Source organism: Corvus moneduloides, chromosome 1 (genome assembly GCF_009650955.1).
Source record: "Corvus moneduloides isolate bCorMon1 chromosome 1, bCorMon1.pri, whole genome shotgun sequence".
In the NCBI taxonomy this organism is placed as follows: domain Eukaryota; kingdom Metazoa; phylum Chordata; class Aves; order Passeriformes; family Corvidae; genus Corvus; species Corvus moneduloides.
The window spans coordinates 34,780,643-34,804,389 of record NC_045476.1 but is presented as its reverse complement, the minus strand read 5'-3'; the positions used below and the strand labels follow the sequence as shown (position 1 = coordinate 34,804,389).

The following is a 23,747-nucleotide window of genomic DNA, read 5'->3' as shown; positions in this document are numbered from 1 at the left end:
CTGCTGAGAATACTTTTGATGTTTTCTTTGAACACGTAACTCTTACCTCTCTTCCCCCAGGTCAGGTTTAAGAAAAAAGACAGCAGTAACAGTACAGTGGAAATGTCTCAAACTGTACTTCAAATGAGAGAGCAAGGAAATGGTAGCTCACAGGTCACTAATGTACAAGATCACAAGTGTAAGGCAGTGAAAAGTGGCATCTCTTTGCAGTACATTCTTACAGGATGCCCTTCCCCCCCCCCTTTTCTAAGCAGACCTACCTACAAATAGGTATTTTATTCCTCTGTCAAATCTCTGACATGAGAAATGATATTTCAAAACAGAGAATGGACTCTGTTTTCGGAGACAGCTTGAAATTAGGTATTTATAGTAAAACAACATATTTATATAACAAGAGAGAAAAATCTAACAAAAAGCTTGAAATGTATTCAGCATTGGAACCTTTAGCACATCATATTCAGCTCAGTTGGTAGTTTGCATACCATTACATGCATCAAGCTGCCAAAGATAAAGAATTCAGCATCTAGACTCACAAAGCTCTGGAAAAGCTGGTGGTGATGGGGGTAGGACATGGGTACCTCAGTGTCAGTGTAAGTTGTGTGGGGCTCAGCTACAACCACAATGGGCAACAGCCACACGCACGCACACGCACAAAACAAGCTTGTAGACCTAAAATCATAGAAACTCCTGAGTTGAAAAGGACCCTCAAAGATCATAGAGTCCAGCTTCTGGCCTTGCACAGGAGAGGCCCAAAAGTCACCCCACGTGCCTGAGAACATCGTCCAAACACGTCCTGATTTGTACTTTTATCTGTCTGTTAACTGACCTACATGTCAGAAGGCAAGATTCTTTCTGTCTGTTAGGTCAGCTCACCAAGGCAGAATTTTAATATGGGGAAAGAACAGCTTCGGATGGAACAATGTAACCTCTTCTACAAGATACACAAGAGATACCTTACTCGATACTTAAAAAAAGCTTTACAAAAATAAAGGCAATAGATAATGCAGACTTTCTAGAAATGGCTGGCATCTAGCTCCTTCAGCCCAGCAACACTCTGTAACTCTGACAGAAGTCTCTTATTGACAATTTCTTATGCCCTATTACTTATAAATTACCCAGTCTGCATAGAGTTATTATGTTTGTACTTTGTGCAATAGTTAAAGTAATGCCAATTATCTAAAAAAATTCTGTGGTCTGTTTCACAGCCTTGTTGTTTCACATTCTCCTTTAAAAGATTCTTGGTCTATCTTGAGAAAAATCCCTGCTCATTTGGCAACTCTCATTTTTTTCCAATATCAAGACAGAATCATGTCAAGCCTGAAATTTATGCAAGCACATAACTCTTGATTTATAATTTTCGTTGACCGAATTGTCTTTTCCTGTAATCATTTAAAACTCAGGCAGAAACAGGACTAATGAACAAACCCAGGCCTCCATCCAGGCGAGCACTCAAAGACACCACTAACTCAAAGGCACCACTCAGGAACTCTGCTGAAAATCGTGGGCCAGCTCTCTTGCTCTGGACTTCATAGCCAGCTCATGGGAACTGAAACACAGCTTGCACCACCCGAAGTCCACAAAACAAACAAATAAATTTTAAAAAATCCCAACATAACCATCTATTTCAATTGGTCTGGATACCTACTTATTAAATTTTTTGCCATTTTAGTTAATTAGTTGTAACTAGATGCTCTTTAAGGTCCCTTCCTAAAACTATTCTGTGATTCTATGCAAGTGTAAAAAAATCAAAACCAAAAAACCCCAAACTTGAACAACCACAGAACCAAACAAATCAAACAAAAAACTCCAAAGCTACCAAATGGGACAAAATGACAACCAAAAGCTGCACCCAGTAATTCTGTGCAAAATCCCTGATGCAGAGGTAGCACGGAGGCACTTTCATTGCCTGGGCTGATTGTGTAACTACACAGAAATTACACAGAAAACCAGCAGAAAAATGCCCTCAAACGGCGTACACGGTATCTGCCCCAGGAGATGCACAGTTCTGCTACTGATGAGTCGTTGGAGCAAATGTGCACCAAAGGCAAACATTTTTATGGAACTGAGGTTATGAAATCTTTTTAAACTGTTCCTTTAAAAAGCAATTCTAGATATTATGCCTGCAAATCAACATTTTTGTTAATGAGACAGTGGTTGCACTGGCTGACTCTACTGTCTGAAAATCATAATCCTGAGATTTAGACTGCACTCAAATGGGTCATAGAAACCCAAAACCTAATCATGACAATTTTAGGTGTTTGCCTATTTGGCTGGTATTTATTTATAAGCCACCTCCAGCTGCTCAGGATTTTTGGCAGAACCACCATTTGCATGTAAAGCCAGTTCTACTCCTAGCACCAATTCTACTCCTCAATTCTAACCTCAGTCTGTTACTGCTCATCATGTACAAACTCTATATTGTCTCCTCATAAGCTTTTCCTGCCCTTCAAGCTCCCGCTATGGTCTCTGGGACCACTCTCTGTAAACCACTCCTGTGAGCTCTCTTAAGTTACCTGATACAGACTAAGACAGGTTCTTGCTGGCATTTCAAATACATGTACGCGGCATTCTTTACTGTTATTCTTTGCTCTTGTTCATTTACTCTTTGTTGTTTTGGCAGCTTTTTCTTTCAAATAATTTCTTTTGGGCTCTTAATCTTCATCTCCACTTGCCAAAGAAAAATGGTGAACAAGGCACGCAGCTCTCAGCAGGAGCAGCAGCAACACTCAGAACGAGAAGAACAGCAAAACTGACAGCTGTGCTTTTCTGCACTGAGCACAGTGGGTAAATCAATACCCCGGCAGCCCTGCTGCCATCTGTGGAGTTTCTGGAGCAGTCTGGTTATTTATAGAAACTTGTTTGCACAAAGCCAATATTTACCTGTCGGGGCTGTCAAAATTTGCAATCCATCTTTGCTGTTACCCTGCTGTTTTTCATGTCAATAGTGGAATTTTCCAAAAGAAAATACTGTACTGTCTCCCCCCACCATAAACGTTCCCTTCCTGCAAGGGTTGGTTACGTTAATTGTTGCAGCAGGAATGCATCTACTTTCCATGGGGCCTTGGGGATCCTCCAGAATGGAGGAAAACTATAGGGATGTCAAACCTAAAGAGCCTATTTTTCTCTCTTGTTCCAGCAGCAGCAGCATGGCATCTCCCTGCCAAGGCCAAGCTGAGATTTAATGTTACAAAAAAACAATCATTCCCACTCTGCAAACTGAAATGGTTTTTTCTTTTGGAATGTTTGGCTGCTGCTGTTACTGTTGTAACCATAACCACTATTTTCAAGCAGGCAAGAAGTTTTCATGTGAAATTTCAGTGTATTTGCCTTTAAAAGTGAACTCAAATTCTAAGCCAAGAATGAAGTGCATGGGTGGTCTCAATCCTGACTCCGTGCAGACTGACATTTACATCACCAACCTACAGGCATGTCCAAAGGAAACAAGGAGGAACAGACTTTCGGTTTCTGTCCCAGTTTCTTCAGGTCAGAGACTGGGATGCACTACCAGGACAGTGTGAGGTACTGGGGATGGCTTCTGCCTGTACCTTTGGGTGGCTATTCAAAGGCTGTCACTAATTAGGACTGGCCTCACAGAGCTTTCAACTGACAATAAGAGTTCTTGGTAATGAAGTCCTATTGAAAATTGCAATAAACCCCAGGGTCATAAAGCTGTACCATTTTTCATTTCAATGTAAGAGTGTATTTGCTGCTGTAAATCACCCAGAGGCTCAGGGTGCAAAGCCAGCTCCTGAGGGCACCCGGGGTTTAGCTCTAAGTGAGGTACCATCACCCAATGGGTCAGCACCTGGCCACACCACTGGCCAGCAATCTGTGCATCCCTGCAGGACAGGGCTGGGGAAAGCAGGGCAGGACTTAAAGCAGAGCAGGGCTGAAAGCAGGACCGGTAGAAGCATTCTTCAATAAGTGGTTCAGAGAATTAAGGATTAAATTATTCTGTCAGATGAAGAATGGATTCTGTGATCTGTACAGCAAATAGCAGTGGAAATAGGACAGTGCTAAAATACAAGCCAGTCTGGAAGCCATCGTAAAGATGTGGGGAACAGGTGAATAAGGACACTGAAGAGAAGCAGAAAATCTTTTAGATTTGCTTTTGTTTGTTTTAATATTAATTACTGAGCCCTATGACTTAAACAGCTTCCTAGCCTTTGGCTAAGAAACAGCATAGAGCTGTTTAGATAGCTGTTTAGCATAGAGAAAACGGGACAGGGAAATTTCTCATTCTTGTTTTCTCCACTGAGACTCACTCTTTTATATAATGTGGTTTCATATGGTTTTTGAATATTATTTAAAGAGGATGTCAAAGCAACAACAAAGTAATTCTTCCTCTTAGATAAGGTCCACAAACTCCCCCTGGGGTAAGTATTAGAGAGCCTGCAGAAAAACTGCTTGTTAGACAAATGGAGCCACAGATGTGACTTTCATCTGGTGTACAAAGCAAGGATGTTACATACAAGGCAGAGATAACCAATTATGAAAAGTACTATTTTTAAAACAGACTTTCCTCCAAAACAAAAATCTCCTAGATTTTTCTTTTTTTTTTTTTTTTTTTTTTTTTTGGGGGGGGGGGGGTGAGAATTTTCTAGTCTTGTCTCCTGCACTAGCAATTAACATTAAATTTTTTGAGAGCTGATAATTCTCAGGATCTCACAAATTCAATCTGCTGGCGACAAATGCTTTTGTCATATGTGCACTATATCCACAACTGCGTAATTCTTTTCCTTAACATATGCATCTGAAGCATACTATGGAACCTCCAGGGCTCAGAGTTCTCCTGCACTCAGATTTATCCATAGCCAGAACATGGTACTTTTCACTGCACTTCATTATTAACCAAGTTTTATATTTGTAATATTAAGGCTTCTATTGTGCTTTGCCACACGTAGTCTATGCCATTGCTCCATGTTGATTAGATAAATGTTTGTCCTATCCTTCCAGAAAGCAAACAGTGTCCCTATCCCAAATCTTTGCTGGTGAAGCCATGCCTCTTTTATTAAGCTTTGACAGGTCTCACAGCAATAAGAACACTCAATCAAAAGAAGAGAAACCTCATGAAAACTGCAGTGGGAAAGCAGTGGCTGAATCTATGTATTAGACAGGAGCTCAACATGTCCATGAATACCCAGAAATTCTCCTTAACTACATACAGCACAGTATTACCAATTTGCACTACTTGACTAAAGGTTGGTTAAAAACTTGACAAAAACCACAGTCTGAAGGTTCATTTCTCACTTTAAATACCAAAAAACAACTGAAAGGCAGCCATCCCTTTAATTTATGCTCTATAATAACATTTAGGTTGCATATATCTAATTGTGCTGACTGCCACAGATCCCTTTGTATGACCTTGGACACATAATTTAATCATTCCATGTGTTCATTCTCCTTTTGTCTTACTCCCCAGCACTGAAGACTGGCAACTATCACATCTAAGAGAATAAAGAGAGGAAACTAATGCTATAGGTAGTATTAGTATCTCTCATGTAAACCAATGCCACTTTGGGCTACAAGATCCAGGAGGGCAACTGAAAATGTTGGGTACTTTTGCTTTCCTCTGAATTACCTAAGACCTTAATCAAAGAAATGCAACTTTCAGATACTATTTGTTTAAGAAATGAAATCCTGACATAAGCAATCACCTTGATTTATACTATGGCACATTATACAGGCACTTAGTTCTCCAAAAGGATCTACAAGGCTTAGAGGGCACTGGGAAATGTTGTGTCCTGAAGCATGCAGCAAGACAGATGGAACAGAAGTTTAATGGTGTCGTCTGCTCTAATGTCTATTACTGAATTCCAGGAACAGGACCAGGATGACCCAAGTGATCCTTTTCAGTTCAGCGTTCATTAGTCTTTCCCTCGTGAGTATGATTTAAAAGAAAAAAAGCAAAAGAGCTGATTTCAGCCCTCAGCATACTAGTGTGATTAGGATTATGAGAAAGAGACCATTTTACAAAGCAATTCATGGATTCTTTCCTTCAAATTTCAGAATGCAGCTGGTTTCAAACTCCCAGCTGGCAAAGAGGGGACTTCTCACCGTAAGTACTCTGTCTCAATCAGACACAGATGAAGCAGTGACATGATTATAGGCCTTGGTCAAGTGTTGCAATGCAAGATGATTTATACTAATCAGCATTCTCCAGAATCAGTGCAAAACAAATCCAACACAACTACAGACTTTGAAAGAAGTCTTAGCCACCACGCTTCCTTTTGTCTGAAAATACCATCTTGACAGATGTTAGCCAAGTAATCAGACATTTACATGTAGCACACAACACAGCCTGGCCATCAGAAACATCAGCGGCATCTGTTAAACACCGTCTGTAAATTCCCTCTTGGTGTTCACAGGTTGGTTTTGAGCATAAGGAAAACTTAACATTTCTCAAATTTCAGTGCAGTGGTGCTCTCCATACCTCCAGAGATTTCCAAGCTGTCAGAAGCCATCCACTGTTATCCATGACAAAAAAACCCCATCTCTGCTCTACTGAACACTGAAATGAAATGCTTATGCTAAGACAGATGTGGAAGTCTCCTGATTTGTGAAGGAATAAACATGGGCTAATATACATGGGCTATTTTAAATCCAGATTAAGCAGCAATTTACGGACAATATAGAGGGCTAAAGAAGAAAAAGGGGATGGGGGAGGTGGATTTGGCTGGCTCCAGCTTTCATGGCACTGTGGCATAGAAACTAGATGCTTTCTTGCTGTGATCTCATGATGGCAACTTCTCTTTCTCTCTCAAGTCTATTTTGATGCCTCAGAGCAAAGTACCAGCCTCTATTTGGCCACTATGTTTTATCTGCACACTGACATATACAAAGAAGGATGTGAGAAAACAATAGAAGAAAGCTAGAAAAGTGTAAAAGAGAGAGAGAAAGAGAGAGAGAAAGAGAGAGAGAGAGAAAGAGAGAGAGAAAGAGAGAGAGAAAGAGAGAGAGAGAGAGAGAAAGAGAGAGAGAAAGAGAGAGAGGAAGAGAGAGAGAAAGAGAGAGAGAAAGAGAGAGAGAAAGAGAGAGAGAAAGAGAGAGAGGAAGAGAGAGAGAAAGAGAGAGAGAAAGAGAGAGAGAAAGAGAGAGAGAAAGAGAGAGAGAAAGAGAGAGAGAAAGAGAGAGAGAAAGAGAGAGAATTTACTGCAGTCAAAACTCTCAGAATAATGGGGTGACTTTGGACCAGATTTCAGTTTGTCTCTCACATTGGATAAAAAGCCAGGTTTCGGACCCCAAACTGGTACTGTTCATGGACACTGATGTATTTAAAATGTTAAAAGCATCTGTTTTAAGACCTTTTAAAAACATAATACATAGGAAGTGGACAGACATTTTGGTCTGCCTACCCTGTATCAAATTCCAGATGACCACATGGTTTAATGCCTCGCATTCACCGACAGCAAAAAAGGCTCTGCCTTACTGGCCAAATGCGAGCTGTGCCTATGGCTCCAAAAAGGAATCCAAACTGTTCCTCACATCATAAACCATGCCCACGCCAGTTCTATCAGAACATGAGCCTTTTTGCTCACAAACATGATCAGGGTCATTAAGATCCCCTCATTAGCAGAATTTTCTACTGTCTCTGCATTGGCATGGATGGGCTGAGAGAGGGCAGATGCTGGAATCTCCTTTATTCTGCACAGGAGAGCACATAAGCCTGGGGAATATTGAAGGTGTTTTTAATTAATGCAACATAAATAAAACTGCCTGAAAACATAGTGAGGAATAGAGGCTCAGCCTTCTGTAGGTCAAACCCAAAGGCTACATTCGTACCCTAGGACAACTTCATTATCCTCAGCTGAGCTGCACAAGGGATTAATTTAACCCTCAGAAAAGGGTCAAGAGAAACTGGGAGAGGAACAGAATAACCCATTAAAAAGAGCTATAAGAATACATGTTGATAGAGTTTAGTTCAAATTCCTCCTTACAGCTGCTGTTTTTCGTGCAAGCAGGTACATAGAGTAACATCACCATTTCTATTCTGCTCCATCTGCTGTTGTCAGACCCCTTTCTTCTATTATATATTCTCAAATGGCTTTTAATTTAAATCATTTATGTTCTCAAAACCCTAAGATCTGGTGAAGTACTGAGGCTTGTTCACCTGTCTACTTGAAATTTTTTCTTTTGTTTCCTTTTAACTAATTCTTAAAATGTATCTGTAAGCCAGAGAACAATTATTTTTTTTTAAATGAAGCTAATTGTTTCAATTGTGGGCCGCAAGCAGTGTTCCTATCCCAGAAGGAGAACACTGTCAGATTCTAAATGTGACTGTGTACCTTAGGTGTAAAATTGTGCAGTAGCTCATAATTGTATGGGCTTCCACTACCAGGCTAGAAAAAGAAAAAAAAAGGGGTGGAGAGACAAAGCATTAACAGCAGAAACATCCTAGGGCTCAGCATTTTTTAAGATCAGGGATGTATTTTTGGTAGCTATTTATATTTTCAATCTTTTCTTCCTTTAAGACGATTGGTTTTTGGTCAGCATGGTGAAGATGCCACATTGTCTTTTATTTGTTTTGATGAACAAAAGCATCCCAATGTAAATGGAAGCATTGGAAAATGTAAATGATACAGAAGTTACTCAAATACTTTTTCCAATCCCAGCACTTGCAGAAACAAGGTGGAAAATACCTCTGTAATAGATACCTAATTGAAGGTGACCTACCTATGGTCTCCAAAACATGGCCTATTCTCTCTTCTTCTCCCTCTCTCCTTATTCTTGAGGGTTCCCTCATTCCTTCCTCCCCAGTAAGCCAACTGGCACATCTTCCCATCACACAGCAAGCCTGCATCTTGCACTGAGAAAGGGGATATGCACAGAAGGAGGAGACACTGGCCTTGGTTGTGGTGGGGGACATCCCAACCATGTAACGACCTGGAACTTTTATGTGACTCAACATTGCTCAACAAACAACTGGCATCACTGGTCTAGATTAAACCTTGACAGCGTCCAGCTACGGACTATCATTTATTTTCACTTCATATAGTATGCTTACCCGAATTTTAGCTCTATCTAACCCAAATTTGGCTCAAACAGTGGTAAAATTGAGTTCTGAAGAAAGATAGCCCTCATTTGGACGCAGTGAGCCAGAAATAAGTTGACAGTACACAAGACACAATTTCAGGGTTAGCACATAGCATTGGTTACTCCTGCTTCTCTACAAAACCTCTTGTGTTACAGGAAATTTCACATCTCCTTTAAGAAACTAGAATTGTGGTATTTTAACTACAAAAGCATCCTTGGCTAATAAAATGTGTTTACATCTGTAAACTTTATTGCAGCTCTTTTGCAGGGAAATCTTAACCCTAAGGGCTCAAGCCTGTTTTTGCTTGCTCTGAACCACAGAATTGAATCTTCAGTACACTTTTATATCTGCAATATCCCGTTAAGTCAGGACAGTGCTACTGTTCACGGGTGACAGAGGCAGAAAGCCAGGAACCAGGAAGGAAGTTACCCTGCTTGGTTCAAGGTGGTACAACAAATCTGTGGTGGATGGAAGGACTGAAGCAGATTGTGTCAGTTTGATGTAGTCATCAACCACATCATGAGACAGGACTTTCTCCTTTCCTACTTCTCAGAGACACGATGCCTGCCAAATACAAATAATATTTTCTTGCTCAAGGTTGGTCTTAGTGTTTCCACTCTGATATGGCACTCTGATATGAATGTTCTCTCCTCCCTTCACAACACACACTGCCAGCTTGAACAAATCTTGGCATACTGTTCTGCCTTTCCCCACTGTTCACTCTTCTTTGCCATCAGAGGCTGCAAGGACGTGCACCCTGCTTTCTTCCCTTGGATTTTACTGAGTACTTTCTGGCTATTATTCTGCTCTGGTAAAATTCAGAGCAACTTTAATTCATTTTTCCAGAGCTTTAGAGATAAGTCCCTTTACTAGCTTTCCTAGTTTTAAGGAAGGATACTAAAGATTTCCAGAAGAGATGTATCAAATTGGCCTGTATGTAATAGGAAACTTGCAAGCTAGTGTCATGTACATCTGCAGATTGTTCCCATGATATGCTTGGAATGTAGCTTCTAAGTGATCAACTTGGCCAACAGAGAATTTATTATGCCTCTCCAGCTAGAAGTTGAAGCAAATCTGAGTGCCCCCTCATGTCAGTGGAAAGCTACTAGATGGCATCTGTAAACATCTTCAGCCTGACTCCTGACACTTGCTCAGCTGCAAACACGACCACTGGCTTTATTGCATCATCCTGTTATTTTTGCTTCTAAAGTCCTTTATCTTAGGACTGATTTTCTAAAATAAACTAGAAAGGAATGTAAAATGCTATGATTTAGTATTTTAAAAGAGATTCACCTAATTCTGAAGGCTCATTAGCAGCTTCTGGACAAGGAAGGGGTTGCAGAGCAATATGCCTGAGAACTGGCTCCCATTCTTGTTCTCCCTTATAGCAAACTAGAACATTTAGGGTAGGATATCTGCACTGGAGGTATAATCAGATCATGCTGATATCTGTACGAAATTTTTTGTGGTTACCATGAGGTGTTCCCTCCTATTTACCATGTGGCAAGACAAGCCACATCAAAGCAAAGCACTGGGGGAGACAGTGGACTGCCAGATCAGTGAGCAAAAGTGAACAGCCTGTACAGGAAAGTTCTTTTTCATGATGCTAACTGAGGTTTTGCCAGAGGTGAGACTTCTAAGCAGGGGTGATTTTCATCATCACTGAAGTAAGGCCACCCTCAAAAGACCCTAATAAAAGAATGACATCTAAGCATTACACTGAAACCAACTAATAGACCAGCCTAACTCTAGAAGAAAATTCAACAAAATCTAACCACCTGCTAGGTTAAGCCAGTTTCTATTGAAAGACCAGTAACTCCAGTGTGGCTCTTGATGAGAGGAACACAACTGACTGCATGGGGTTGGATTATCATCTTTAGAAATTGGTGGTTAAGGATCCTGAAATACCACAGGATTAAGAGCAGGGCAGACAGAATCTCAGGTGATCAAATGCTCCCATCAAACACAGGTAGTTTAACGTTCCTTTCTATCAACCCCAAAAATACACAAAATAGTGGAAATCTGCAGTTTTTCTTTCTTTTCAAACTCATACTTCTTTATGGTATTTTCAGAACTCCTTCTCAAGACTGATAACAGCAGGGAAATAACTTGATTAGTAGGTAATATCTTTATGTTGTTTTACAGCCCTGTTTCACTTAAACATTTGTCAGTATGGCATATGTATAAAACTACTTTTTTTGGAGATGCCTTTAAAATCTCCCTAGAATCCCATGAAAAATTAAAATTACCTGGAAAAACACAGATCTGCATCTTCTGCAAAAATTTACATTTCCAGTGAAGATTCTGTGAGTTGTATTAGTAAAAAGTCTTGTAGGACTACAGAGCAAACTAAAAGGTGATGTAAGCCCAGACTATTTATAACATCTAGACACACAGAGACAACCATTTTTCTTCTTGCATCAGTAATGGCAAGCATCCTAGTTATCTTCTCCTACTACATAAATCTGGATTTCCCATTAATTTCTAATTGGATGCATGCATACTAATGTCATATTGAAAAAACTCTCCCATCTGCAAGACCAAGGGACTCAGCTTTCTTAAGAAACTTCTTACACTTTTCAAAGTAGCTCAAATCATGTTTGGATAGCACTTGCATATTGGAGTAATACCACTCAAGTCCACATAATGGCTCCTGTGACTAATTCTGCTTAGCACAACAGAGAACTACAAAATTTGTTATTAAGCAACCCATTCTTAGACATAAATTAAATGTGCTTTATCTCCTCTCTGTCTCATGTACATAGGGAAAAATCGAAGAAACAGAGAACTAAATTGTAAAAACTGTAAATAAGACCTTTTTTTTTAAATATATACAGTAACTAAAGCAGTATCCTTTCTGGACATTTCATCAAGACTTGTGCCAGTACCCTGCAGAGTTAAAATAAATGTAAAACATTACAGCCAGAATTGAAGAGCTAAGCATTCACAGCAGGGCTTGATTGTCAACCTACCATGATCTAAAGCACACACGTCTACTTCTGCTGAGTCAATGTAGTTTTAAAAATAATGGATTCTTTTTTTAGAAAAAAAGATTCCCTAGGTCTTCAGGGCTGTTAAGGTTAGCATGGACTATTTATAGGCATCAATGAAAAGGAGGAAATCTTACTTTGCTCTCCTACTGTTTGCCGCTGGTAAGAGTAGCTTGCAGGTTTTCTGCAAAATCTCTGTCATATCTTGACAAAACTGGAATTATCAACAGGGGACAATTGCATGGCAGCAAGATAAATCAGTGGTAATACAGAATGACTTGGAAGGATGAAACAATTTGATTGACTGTGCTGCTGGACTGTAGCAGCCAGCTTGGCTACAAGCACGCACTTTCTCTTCCTTTCTCCCTGCATCCCGAGAGCAGAGCAAGTAACAAGCTGTTATCCCTGATGGAACATTCTTTTTTGTATATCAGTAATCAAAATTGTTACTTCTTTTGTGACTGACTCACACAGAGCTCTCCGACATCTCTCATTTTCTTTAGGAGGAGATGCTCTTTGACTGACTTCATGGTACAATTTGATCACTTCAGCCCAGGAGGAATTCAACCCCGTAATTCTGGGGACCAGCCTAAAACTGATGGGAGTTCTAGCACTTGTTTCAACATGGTCAAGGTTTTGCCTTCTGGACTGGTGCTCCTTTTAAGCAGCTCTTGAGTTTGCACCCTGATCATGATGTTCATACAAGCAATGAATAATGCTGAGGTGACCAGAATCGTGAAGCAGGACCACTGTACTCTGCCCTACAAGTGCCCCATAACCTGCTGGGTTCACCTTTTATGGGTGCTCTGTGGCACTGGTGACACGTAGATGCTCCAAATGGGCTGTGGCATCAGAGATGCACAATACCCTTGCTAGGTTAAATGGTTTGTCAGCAGTAATGATGAGAACACCAGATCAAAGGGATGATCTGAAAGGATTGGGATTCAGGCCCAGGTGTCTGCCTGTGCAGGAGATCATGATGAAATGTGCACATTTCTTCTCAATCCCAAGAACCACACAGTGTGATTATCTGCTCCAAACTGCAATAACCTCTAGGATTTTGGTGCAATAAAGCCTTTAAATCATAGTTTAGGCAAACTTCTGGATCAGCAACTGAGCTCTGGCATTTAAGTTTAAAATCATAGAATTAGCTGTGGGGCTTTCTTATACTTTTCACATTACAAATCTGTCATTCATCTCTCTGATTGAAAAACCCCCAAATTTCATTCAATTACTAGTACCCAATAACAGTTAACAGAATTAGAAAGGTGTCTCTTTTATTCTTTGTTGAAACCTGACAGAACGTCCCAAAAAATCTGACACAATCCAGCAACTGTTTTTCTTACCAGGTCAGTGATAAACAATAATGGTCAGGACTGTATGCCTGAAGCACTTGATATTTACTCCACCAAAGACATTCTTAGACAGAAAGTTTTTTGCTTATACCTTAAATACGTAATACAAATTCAAAGCCTTGAAATTCACTGGGCTAGAACCTTTAGCAATGAAAATTGTTATTGGGATTGGTGCAAAGTTCATTCTGGAGTAGATGCCCATGACTTTTGAATGATGGAAATCCTGCATGCAGAGGTGAACTGATACATAATTTCATGCATGAAAAAGCAGAACTTATTTTAAGACTCACTTGTACCTATTCAGTACCATCAGAAATGAGCATAATTCCACTTGCCATTGAAAATGGAACTTATGACATTCTAAGCATAATGGCAAAACACTGTTGCTGTTTGAGATAGGGTGATAATTTGAATAGGGGATTTTAAAAGGTAAGTTGGGAAGTGAGAACAAAGGAATTTACTTGTGAAACTGCTGTGAATAGACTTTCCATTCTTCTATTAAATATTTAACTGGGTTATAGTAGCATTTAAAGGCAGAAAAATTCAAGACCAACTATTAACATATAAATATAACCCAGCTCCTCACTGCAGTTACAAAGCATCAGAAGTGTTCCTAACTCAAGCCTTTTCTTATTTACTCTATGCACCAAAGCAACTGGTGGTGCAAAAGTGAGAGGTTTCACGGACATTCTGTATGTCTTTGCAGCCGCAGCTATTCCTAAGCACGACCCTGAGGGCTTAAACAGACAACAAAGAGTCTCACATTAGGGAGGCTCCCCTTTCTGAAAGATGAGAGAAGCTTCTGTTGGCCAAGTGGCTTAATTCCAGCCTCCAAAAGGTGAGTATGGGGAAGGGGAGAGGAGAAGATCCCTTGCGAGGGCAGAGCAAAAATCAGGAGGGAAGCCTCGTTGACCTACAGTCCTTCCCTTCCCTGTGGCTAGGGCCACAGATACATTTTAACTGCTTGTGTTGAACACAAGAACGGTGAGGAAGTTTTCTTGTAGGACAAGGTTCTTCCATACACAACACTCCTCGGCACCATGCTCAATTATCTGATGCGGAGGTGATAACCTTGTGGTGCTGCCAAAAACTGGGACACGCTTCCCTTGTAGGGCACTCAAAGCTTTAGCTCCAGCACGTTCTGGCACATCCCAGCTGGCTGAAAGCCAGGGGCTCTGCTGTGGGTGGTTGTGCTGAGGCAAGGGAGCAACACAGCAAAACACACACGTTGACTCTGCTGCGCCTTTTGCTGATGATCCCTCCACACAGAGGAAGGACAAGCACTGCAAAGCCTTCCTGGTGCTTTCACACAGGACAGCAAGAAATACGAGCACACAAACAGAGCTGCATTTCTCAATCTGCAGACACTTCCTCTCAGTCCTCCAGGACGTATCTGCCAGAGCAGGGATAAATCTATACCTTTGCCAGAAAAATGGTGGAAACTGGGAAAAACACCACACCTTGATGAGGGGCTGCAATGGTAGAATGAAATAACACCACACTTTGCAGTGGTTTCTGTTAGGCACCAGGCAGAAACCCCAGTCTAAAGTTAGAACATAATTAACTTTCGTGGCAAAGCACTTGCAGAGCTATATTTGTAGGGATCTAGAAAATCTATTTTTGTTTATGTTTGCAAGTCTGTTTAATCAGCTTGGTAAAGCTAACCAATAAAGAAACGTTCTGCAGCTATCCTGAAAGTCTTCCCTTCGCTTCCAAGATCCGTGGGTTCATGTCTTTCATAAATGTGAACTCATTCAAATCTTTTCACAATTTCCCCCACTTTTTTTTATATATCCATTTCTTTCTCACGGGTGTCAGAATACAATAACAGCTTTGATCTTATTGGAGACAACTATATGTGGGTAGATGCTTTTTCTTGAAATGCAGACTGGGAGTGGATCCAGAGGTCAAGCCAGAAGGTTACATATATTTGAAAACCTCACTTAAAGAAAATCCCTTTGTGTGGCTTCTAATATGCCTCTGAATGTGAGTCTTGAAACACCTAGCTGTGAATGCTGCTCTCTGTATCATGATGTTCCAAGTCTTAAAAAAATTGAATTTCAAAGAGAAGGGAAGACTAAGAAAGTTGGGTTTGTAGCTATGGAACAAGCACTTTTTTTGCCACATCAAAAGCTCTGATAAAAGCAGTCCAGTGATTCAGGATAAGAGCATATTATTTGATGTATTAATTCGGCAGTGGGCTAGCACTAGTAAGAAGATCTCCTTTTTCACCCCATTACAAGATTGCTTTTGTGCGTTACAGAGAAGTTTAAAACGCCCAAGATAGAGCTAATCAAAGTTCTAGTTTAGATGAAGATGTCATGCATGTCCTCTGAGGTCTGATTTTCACATGCTTTTTTGAAACCACTGAATTCCTAAGTTGCAAAACCTGGTAGAATTTTGTGAAGTCCACAAAAAATGGATCCATGCCCGGCAGACTTTTGAAAATGCTGAAGGTTTATTGCAAAATGTATGGATTCTGCAAGTTACCAAAACCAAGGATGCATAACTGAATGAATATTTTCATATTCAGAACGAATATCACAACCCTTACTGTACTGAAACTTTATTTAATTTGGGTGAGGTATGTATGCAGATGATGCTACACTGGGAAGTGTAAGTATGGAAGACAAAACACCGGAAAGTTACATGGCCTCTCATTCTGGAAAAAGAACTTTAAATTGAGCCTCTCTGACACAAAGTCAATGTTCCTTCCCATCATTATGCTTCTCCTCACAGAAGCATGTGTCTAAGGGGGGCTGTAGTTCCTAAGGATGGGGAATGTAAGGTGTGTGAGCTTTTTCTTAACAGATGCTCCAAGAGAAGGAAGTACCAGCAATACGACCTCAAGAGAAAGGGAGTTAATAAAAACTTCTGCTTGTGGCCATCAATACTACTATCCCCACTTTTCTTTTCTGAAGAAGCAGCAGGTGTAGGAGAGGGGATGGGATTTCATTAAAGTATTCTAGTTTTCTGGAAGATATCAAGTCAAAATATAGAAAGAATGTACAATTTTTTTCTTCTACATTTTTGCATCTAAAAAAGCAGTAAAAAGCAGTGGTTCGTAGTTGTGGGTTTTTGAAGAGACAAAATAAGTGAGATCCATAAAAGCAGCACACTTGGATGGGGAAAGACATGCTTCCAGGAGCCTGTGCTGGGCTGAACTCTAACTTCAAGTGATAACATATATGAGGTAGTGGCACACGATTCCTCTTTATGAGAGTAGTCCTGAACTCCTGCCAAAAATCTCTCTATATGCCACTTAGTGCTTCAAGACAAGAAGAATAATGACAGGTCTATAAAATCTGCTGGAATTGACAGTTCTTATTGTTCTGAAAAGTTTTCGTGACGCACAGGAATTTTCAGATTAGCACTGCACAATGTTGAACAAAATGGGTGTCAAGCAAATCAATGGGCTTTTCACAAGTCACAAGTCTTTGTTTTACTGCTGTTCCACTTTTATTCTGTGCTTGGTGTTGCTTTGTTGTGTGCATGTGCCATTTGAGACGTGAGTGTGCATGCACTGAACAGGGAGTGAGAGCTTTCCATGGCATGATGTTCCATGTAAGCAAGTCTTAGCATGGAGAAACTTTTCCTAAAAAACTTGGGGTTTTTTTTTTTGCAGACACAAAAATAAGGAACTGTTTATATTTGTGTGGTTAGTCTCAACTGGAGTTACAACTGTCTTCAATTCATTTGGAGATGAACATATCGAGCCACCTTGTTATACCTGTGTGTAAAAATTTGTACCTACTCACTTGAATAATGGGGTGAAAACCAAACACATCTGAGGCAAAACTGAAGACTGATGGCTCTAGCATCTCTTTATCTAGAACATGAATGACCATCAGGGCGTTTGTAACTGAAGGAGGGAAATAATGAAACATTCAAATTTGATATCTCTGGACACTTATAAAAGATCAGAATTTCTGCTCTATGCTTCCAGTATAGACTAACATATGAGTATGAGGCTCTACAAGCAGATAAAGGATAACCAAAACAAAACTTGTGGAATGCCTATTCCACTTAGGTTTTCAATATTACTGTCACTGAGGCAAATAGAAAGAAAAAATTAACCCTCTGCCTTTGTGAAAATCTCTCTCTTCCAAGAAAAATATAAGCATAAGACTGAAGATCAGATCAATGCCTGGTGGCATCTTGTGTAAGTCAATGGAGCTATGCCAATTTGGTCTGGCACCAAGCATTTTAGAAGACATATGAGCCCATCAAACCAAGTGTTTTCCAATGCAACCAATTAAAGCTACCCCAAGATAGCATTTTTTTCAGCTTCTGCATCCTCCCAACTGCTGCCAGCATGCCACAGCTCTCACTGAAGCCTACTCACTCCTCTGTTGCTGGAACTCTTATAGCCTGGGAATTTGAAATGCCTCTCCCACATAGATCCTCCCCAAGCACTAACGACGAGCAACCGTTCTCTGCACCATCAGGTCAAAAATCTAATGCAAGCATGGCTTTGACTGCAACACGAGCTTTTCCACCTCAGGCACCACTGTGGTTTGAAGCCCTCAGACAGACTGATCCAGTGCTTAGCAGTTATACGCTGTCTCCCTCGCTCCCTCCCCCCCAGTCTCCTCCTTTTATCTGCTAATGCACAGGGATAGACAAAAAAATCCCTTCAAACAAGGTTATGGGAGAGAGAGGAACTCTATCACATACGGTATTTGCCTAACACTGGTGACTAAATTTGAGAGGTTTGTGTTGTTTGAACTATATCCCCGGAGTGCTAACAAGAATTAAAATATCATCTTAAGAGTTGCAGTGACCTTAAAAGACAATGTTCTCCTAGGCTTTCACCATCAGCAATCAGAAAATAAAGCAGAAGGCAGTAGGGATGGAATTAAAAACCCTCAAAGGTGCAATTAAGCTTCATTTTGATGCATCCCAAAGGTGTTGAAAATGACCAGCCTGGAGCTGGGAACAACCCATGCCCAGGTGTGCAAGGGTCCAAGCTTTCTCACAGGTTTTTATGGAGTATCTCAGCCTAGATCAAAGCATCCACCTTCAAGATGGGGAGTGGGCACATCTCTTTGCCTAGACTGCCGTATGCAATGGGATTTTCAGCTACACCAGTGCTAAGTAAATACAAATGAATGATACAAGACCCTGGGGAACGTGACATAGCAGCAAAATACCTTCTTCATTAAAAAAGAAAATTCATTCTTGGCACTTTCATCACTGCCAATCAAAAATAAGTATTGCAATAAGAGCTAACAGTTATCTCTTTTTTGCATACCTTAGGAAAATGCATTTTTTCTAAGCCCAGTGGCATAGGATGCCTGGGGCCATCATTTCAATAAAAGGCGACCCAAACACCCCTGGGAAACACAGGGAAGAGTGACTTATATCTGTGTCTTCAGAAAAAGCAATAACTCAAGCATAATAAGGGGTCCCTCCTGCGTTTGTGATACATTGGGTTAAACACCCAAAACTACACAGAGGAGCTTTACACAGCTTTCATCAACAGACACTCTTCCTGTATTGATGCACAGAATTCTATGTTCTGTAATTTTTTAAAATTTATATTGATCCAGCAGTTCTTGAAAACACTGACAATTCTTTTTTTGGCATCAACTCTGAGGCAATGCTGATTCCTTTAACTGGAGGGATAAGCTCCACGTACACACCTTCCTGCCACAACTTGCAAGGCAAAAGCAAAGCTCACCAGCTTTTAAACCGTATCAAAAAAAATTTACACCCTCAGCCTGAGATTCCCAGGCAGCAATGTGACTTCTCAGCAGTTCCTAATGCTGGGAAATGAAGCTGTGCTTTAAGTTCTAAAATGAACACAAGACACCAAAAAATGGATCCCTAAAACGCAGCCAGCTTCATAAGATGTTTGCACCCAGTTTGGTTACTATAAAATTCGTGATACACTTGACTAGCTCAGGCACAGGGTGAAAATACAAAAAAGGTGTTTCTAAATTTTTTTTCTTCCCATTTCTGCTGTTTCTCCTATGTATTTCCACAAACCAGGTAAGATAACTAAGTCTCTGAGAGGGTTAAGCAGAGACAACTGTGAGCTCCATGCAGCAAAGCTCCCTGTCATAATAAAACATGAACAATGCTGAGCTGAATTCATGGCTGGTGTAACTGAAGTAACCCCAGAGGGTTACAGAGGGACATATTTGCACACACACTTCCCTCCCCTTTCTAAATATACTGTTTCTGCTTTACAGAATCAAAAGCAGAGTCCCAACAGGCAAAGGAATCAACTTCTAACACATGCCCCACAATGGTGAAAAAGGAAACTCTCCACACTTCTCACATACCCACAGGTTTCATAAACATAAGAAAGCTTTTGAATTAAATGCATTTTTAAAAGCCTTCGAAGAAGAAGAAATCAATTTGAAAAAAAGAGAGAAGGAACACGAAGGGTAGGAAAAGCAGTGACTTTTTTGTGCTGAACACAGTGATGAATGATGAGCAACTTGTGTTTTCTTGGCTCAGGGTCTGAACTAGCGTTTGACAAACCACTGTAATAACATACCTGTTATTATTATACCGACACCACAAACGCTGGTGGCTACATGTGGGCACCCCAGACTTTTGTGGCTGAGATATTCTGTTCCATGTGGTTTGCTTTCCTTTTCAAACACAGGGGTGATCTGAAACACCCCGAAGAACACAGCATCCTTCCACAGACTAGCCTTAATTAGGCTAAAAAATCGCCCAAGGCAATGCAAACAGCTAACTAGTTTGTCCGATGCCTGAAACCATTTGGAAGAACGCATCTCGCCACACGCGAAACAAAACCGAGGAATCCTTCACGCCATTTACAGTTGTAACTAATTTGCTTTTGCCATTCCTCGACACCAGTAATCGCTCCATGCCCAGGCTGAAATAGCAAGATAAAGTACACGGATCTACTTACAGAGATCTCGTAGCTCCATCGTTCCCGATGACAAATTCACCTCCCACACGGCAGCGAGCGAATGACTTAATGCTGCTTTTCGCGGGCGGCCCCGTGCGCACGGGCAGCGGCAGGTGGTCCGTGGCGAGGCTCTCCGCGGAGACCCGCGCCCGGCGCAGCCATGTGAGAGGCGCTGCCCCGCGGCCGCGCACCTTTGCCCGCTGCGCTGCCCGCGCCCCGCGCGTAGCTCCGCTTATGTGCCGGGCGCCCGGCGGGCTCCCATTGGCACGGGCGGGCGGCGGCAGCCAATGGCAGCCCACTCCCGCGGCAGGGAAACTCCTGCCCGCTTATTTAGCATCTCGGGAGACCGTATTTCCGAGGCAGAGCGCCGCTTCCCTCGCATCCTGCCATCGCACGGCGGGGATGAATAGATCAGAGATCTCCGGCTCTGGGGCTCCCCCTCCCCGCCCGCTCCTTTTGTCCCAGGGCCCGGCGCTCACCCAGAGGCAGCGCTGATGGGGACCCGGCACCCGGGTCCACCTTGGCGGGGGCCGCGGGGGAGCGCGCCGGAGCTCCACAATTACTCGCTCCATCGCCATGGAAACAGCCTGGATGCAGCGGGCTGGATTTGTGTAGCACATCTGCTGCCAGGCTCATAATCAACTGCAATCTCATCTTTTTTCCCTCTGCTCTCGCTGCTTATTTCATTGTGAGTTTGCTCTCTCTTTTCGTACATGCTGGGAAAGTACACGCAGACAGAGCTGTGTACGTGTTGACTTTCTCCCTGTGCAAACACACCACACACACACAACACATGTGTGCACATACCCCAAATTCTCTTGTACACATGCATATGCTAAGGAGGTACACTCCCTGTGTACCCACATCACGGAATCACAGAATAGTTAAAGATCATCTAGATCCATCCCCCCTGCCATAGGCAGGGATATCTTTTACGAGTGCTGGTTGCTTGAAGTCCCATCCAACCTGGCCTTGAACACTCCCAGGGATGGGGCATCCACAGCTTCTCTGGCAGTCTGTCCCAGTGCCTCACTACCCTCACAGTAAAGAATTTCTTCCTAATATCTAATCTAAATCAACACTCTTTCACTTTTAAGGCCATTAGCCCTTGTCGTGTCACTCCATGCCCATGCAAAAAGTCCCTCTCCAGCTAAGGAAAGTGCTCCAATGTCTCCCTGAGAGGTGCTCCAGCCCTCTGATCATCTTCTTGGCCCCACTTTGGACTTGCTCTAACAAATAATACACCTTATGCACATTTCAGCTTTAATTAACTGACTAGCAGAAGACAAGACTACTGTCAAAATACTGTATTTTGTTTTCCAGTTCCATATATTGTATCTCTCCAAAACAAGGTGAAAATCTCAGACAGCTATTTGGAAACCTCCAAAAATGCATCTGGCACCCACAGACAGTGACCTGCATCTTCAAGCAGCTAATTCTACACTGGGCATTTCCTGTCCTGTTAGGGCCTAATGAAACATATCACTAGGAAATCTTATTGCACAAAAGGGTTGCTACTCACTGACAAAAAATCCGTCCTGACCTCTGACAATATAAGGAAGGAGAGATGATTAGAAGAAAAGAACACTGGAGAGAGAGACAAGATTCCCAAGCCAACAATGCAGCAGCAAAGGAAAAGTTTGGCAGTTGAGGGTATTTTCTGGCTGCTCCTCAGACTTTTTTGGGGACAACTGAAAAAAAAATCTTTCATTCTTTCCATGTTCCTGTTACTGAAACTGCAAGATGAGGAGAAAAGTCAAGTTCATGCATTTATATTAAAAAGATAACCTCAGACAGACCATGAGACACTGACATACTATCATTATGGTGTTAAGAAAGAATTTCAGATGGAAAAAAAATGAGGATACATTCCTTTTTCAGGAGCCCTTACTTGCATTTATTTAACTAAAAGAAAAAGAATAAAAAAATGAAAGCTCTTCTTAAAAAACCTCAACATTTCTGTATTGCACTAGTAACAGAAATCCACTCCATTTGCCATGGCAAATAGAAGCATTTTAAAATGCACCATGACAGAGACTTGCAGGTAGATTCATCTCCTTGTACAATAAAGGCCACTCTCTGATAAATGTCTTCTACCTGTGTCTAACCCAGAGTCCAGGAAGGTCTTCCAAGCCTCTTGGTCTAGTGCTCAGGAGCAAGGCCATAACAGAGAGCTACAGCAGAGATTTGGCTTTTCAGGCCATCTGTGACTCAACTATAATTCTTGACATAGAAGTGAGCTTCTGAGAGAACTGTATTTGTAATGGCTGAGGATGCTGTAAGGGTCCACTTCTGGCAATGCTGTACCTTCAGCTTTTCATTTGCCTTTGGAGCAGCACCATCACTATACGGATTACCCTGAGCTTGCCAGCTTTTGCGGTCATTCTTTCAGTCTTGAAATATTAAACTGTGGAAAGATATTCAGTGTGCATTTTTAAGGGAATGAGGGCTAATTAAAAAGCCTAGATTTGCTGACAGAACTTGCTGTGGAAGAAAGCAATCTGTCCAGTTCCATCCCTCTCCCACTCCTCCTTGCACCTAAATCACACAGGGGAGAGGGTGGTCTGAGAGTGTGGAGCATGCTCTGTCATTTGTCTGTGAATGGTGAAACACTTCAGCAGTTCCAAGGTTATTTTTGCTAGCTGTTATTGTCATGTCATGGACTGGATGCATTGTCAATATGTAGAGCTTAAAATAATCATGCAAACCAACAATAAATGTTTCAATGCTACTGTACAATGAAAACCAAATGGCACATCCCTAGAAGGTCTCTACAATTAATTTTTTAAGCCAAAACTAAATTGAAGAGGTTCCTTATGAAATACATTGTTCCTTTCTGTTATGTGATGCACAGAGTTCAAAACTCTTCATGAGGCTGTGCTTTGCTAAACAAAACCCCACTGCAATTAAAAAAAAAAAAACTGATTAGCAGTGCAACTTTGATGTATCTGGAGAAACTTTCCCTCGGTCCAGTTTCCAAAACTCCCATCTGCATTTCACATGCTCACACATTTTTAAGGTCTTTCCTTTCATAGGAAAGGAGCAGAAGTGACAGAGATTTCTGCTTCTGACAACAGGAAGCCACTAGATTTAAGGTTATGAAATCTCACCTTTGTCACTTTCTTTCCTTAGTAAACTCCCCTGCAAATTGCATTTCTTTTCTTCACAAGGTTGTGTTGTGAGAATAAACACACTAAGTATTTCACTGCAATCTAAAAAGCAGGACAAGACACAGACACCTAAGAAAGCTTTTAAGGGAGATCAAAAATTCAAGGCTAGAAAAATCCAGGCGTTTTCAAAGCAGCATAATAAATAAGATTTGTGAAAAAATCTTCTAAGATAGGAGGATAAAATGATGCTGTTTAACCAGAAGGATAAAAGATTTCCAGGAAGGCTTCACACCAAAGCTGCTACTTGTCAATCCGACAGCAGCTCCTGCCAGTATGCTGTCATGGGCTAAGACCTGTTTGTGTGTG

General features: G+C 41.3%; 1 protein-coding gene across 5 annotated transcripts in view; it reads right to left on the bottom strand.

Annotated features, from left to right (window-relative positions):
- ELMO1 (engulfment and cell motility 1) overlaps positions 1 to 23,747 on the bottom strand; it is a 305,632-nt gene that overhangs the window by 61,075 nt on the left and 220,810 nt on the right. Inside the window, exon 1 of one of the 5 annotated variants that reach the window (XM_032105027.1) lies at positions 20,272 to 20,746. The exons of the other annotated variants lie outside the window; for them this stretch is intronic. The gene's annotated coding sequence lies outside the window, so the exon portion shown is untranslated. Of the gene's footprint in view, positions 1 to 20,271; positions 20,747 to 23,747 lie in introns of those variants that run through there. 5 annotated transcript variants of the gene reach the window in all.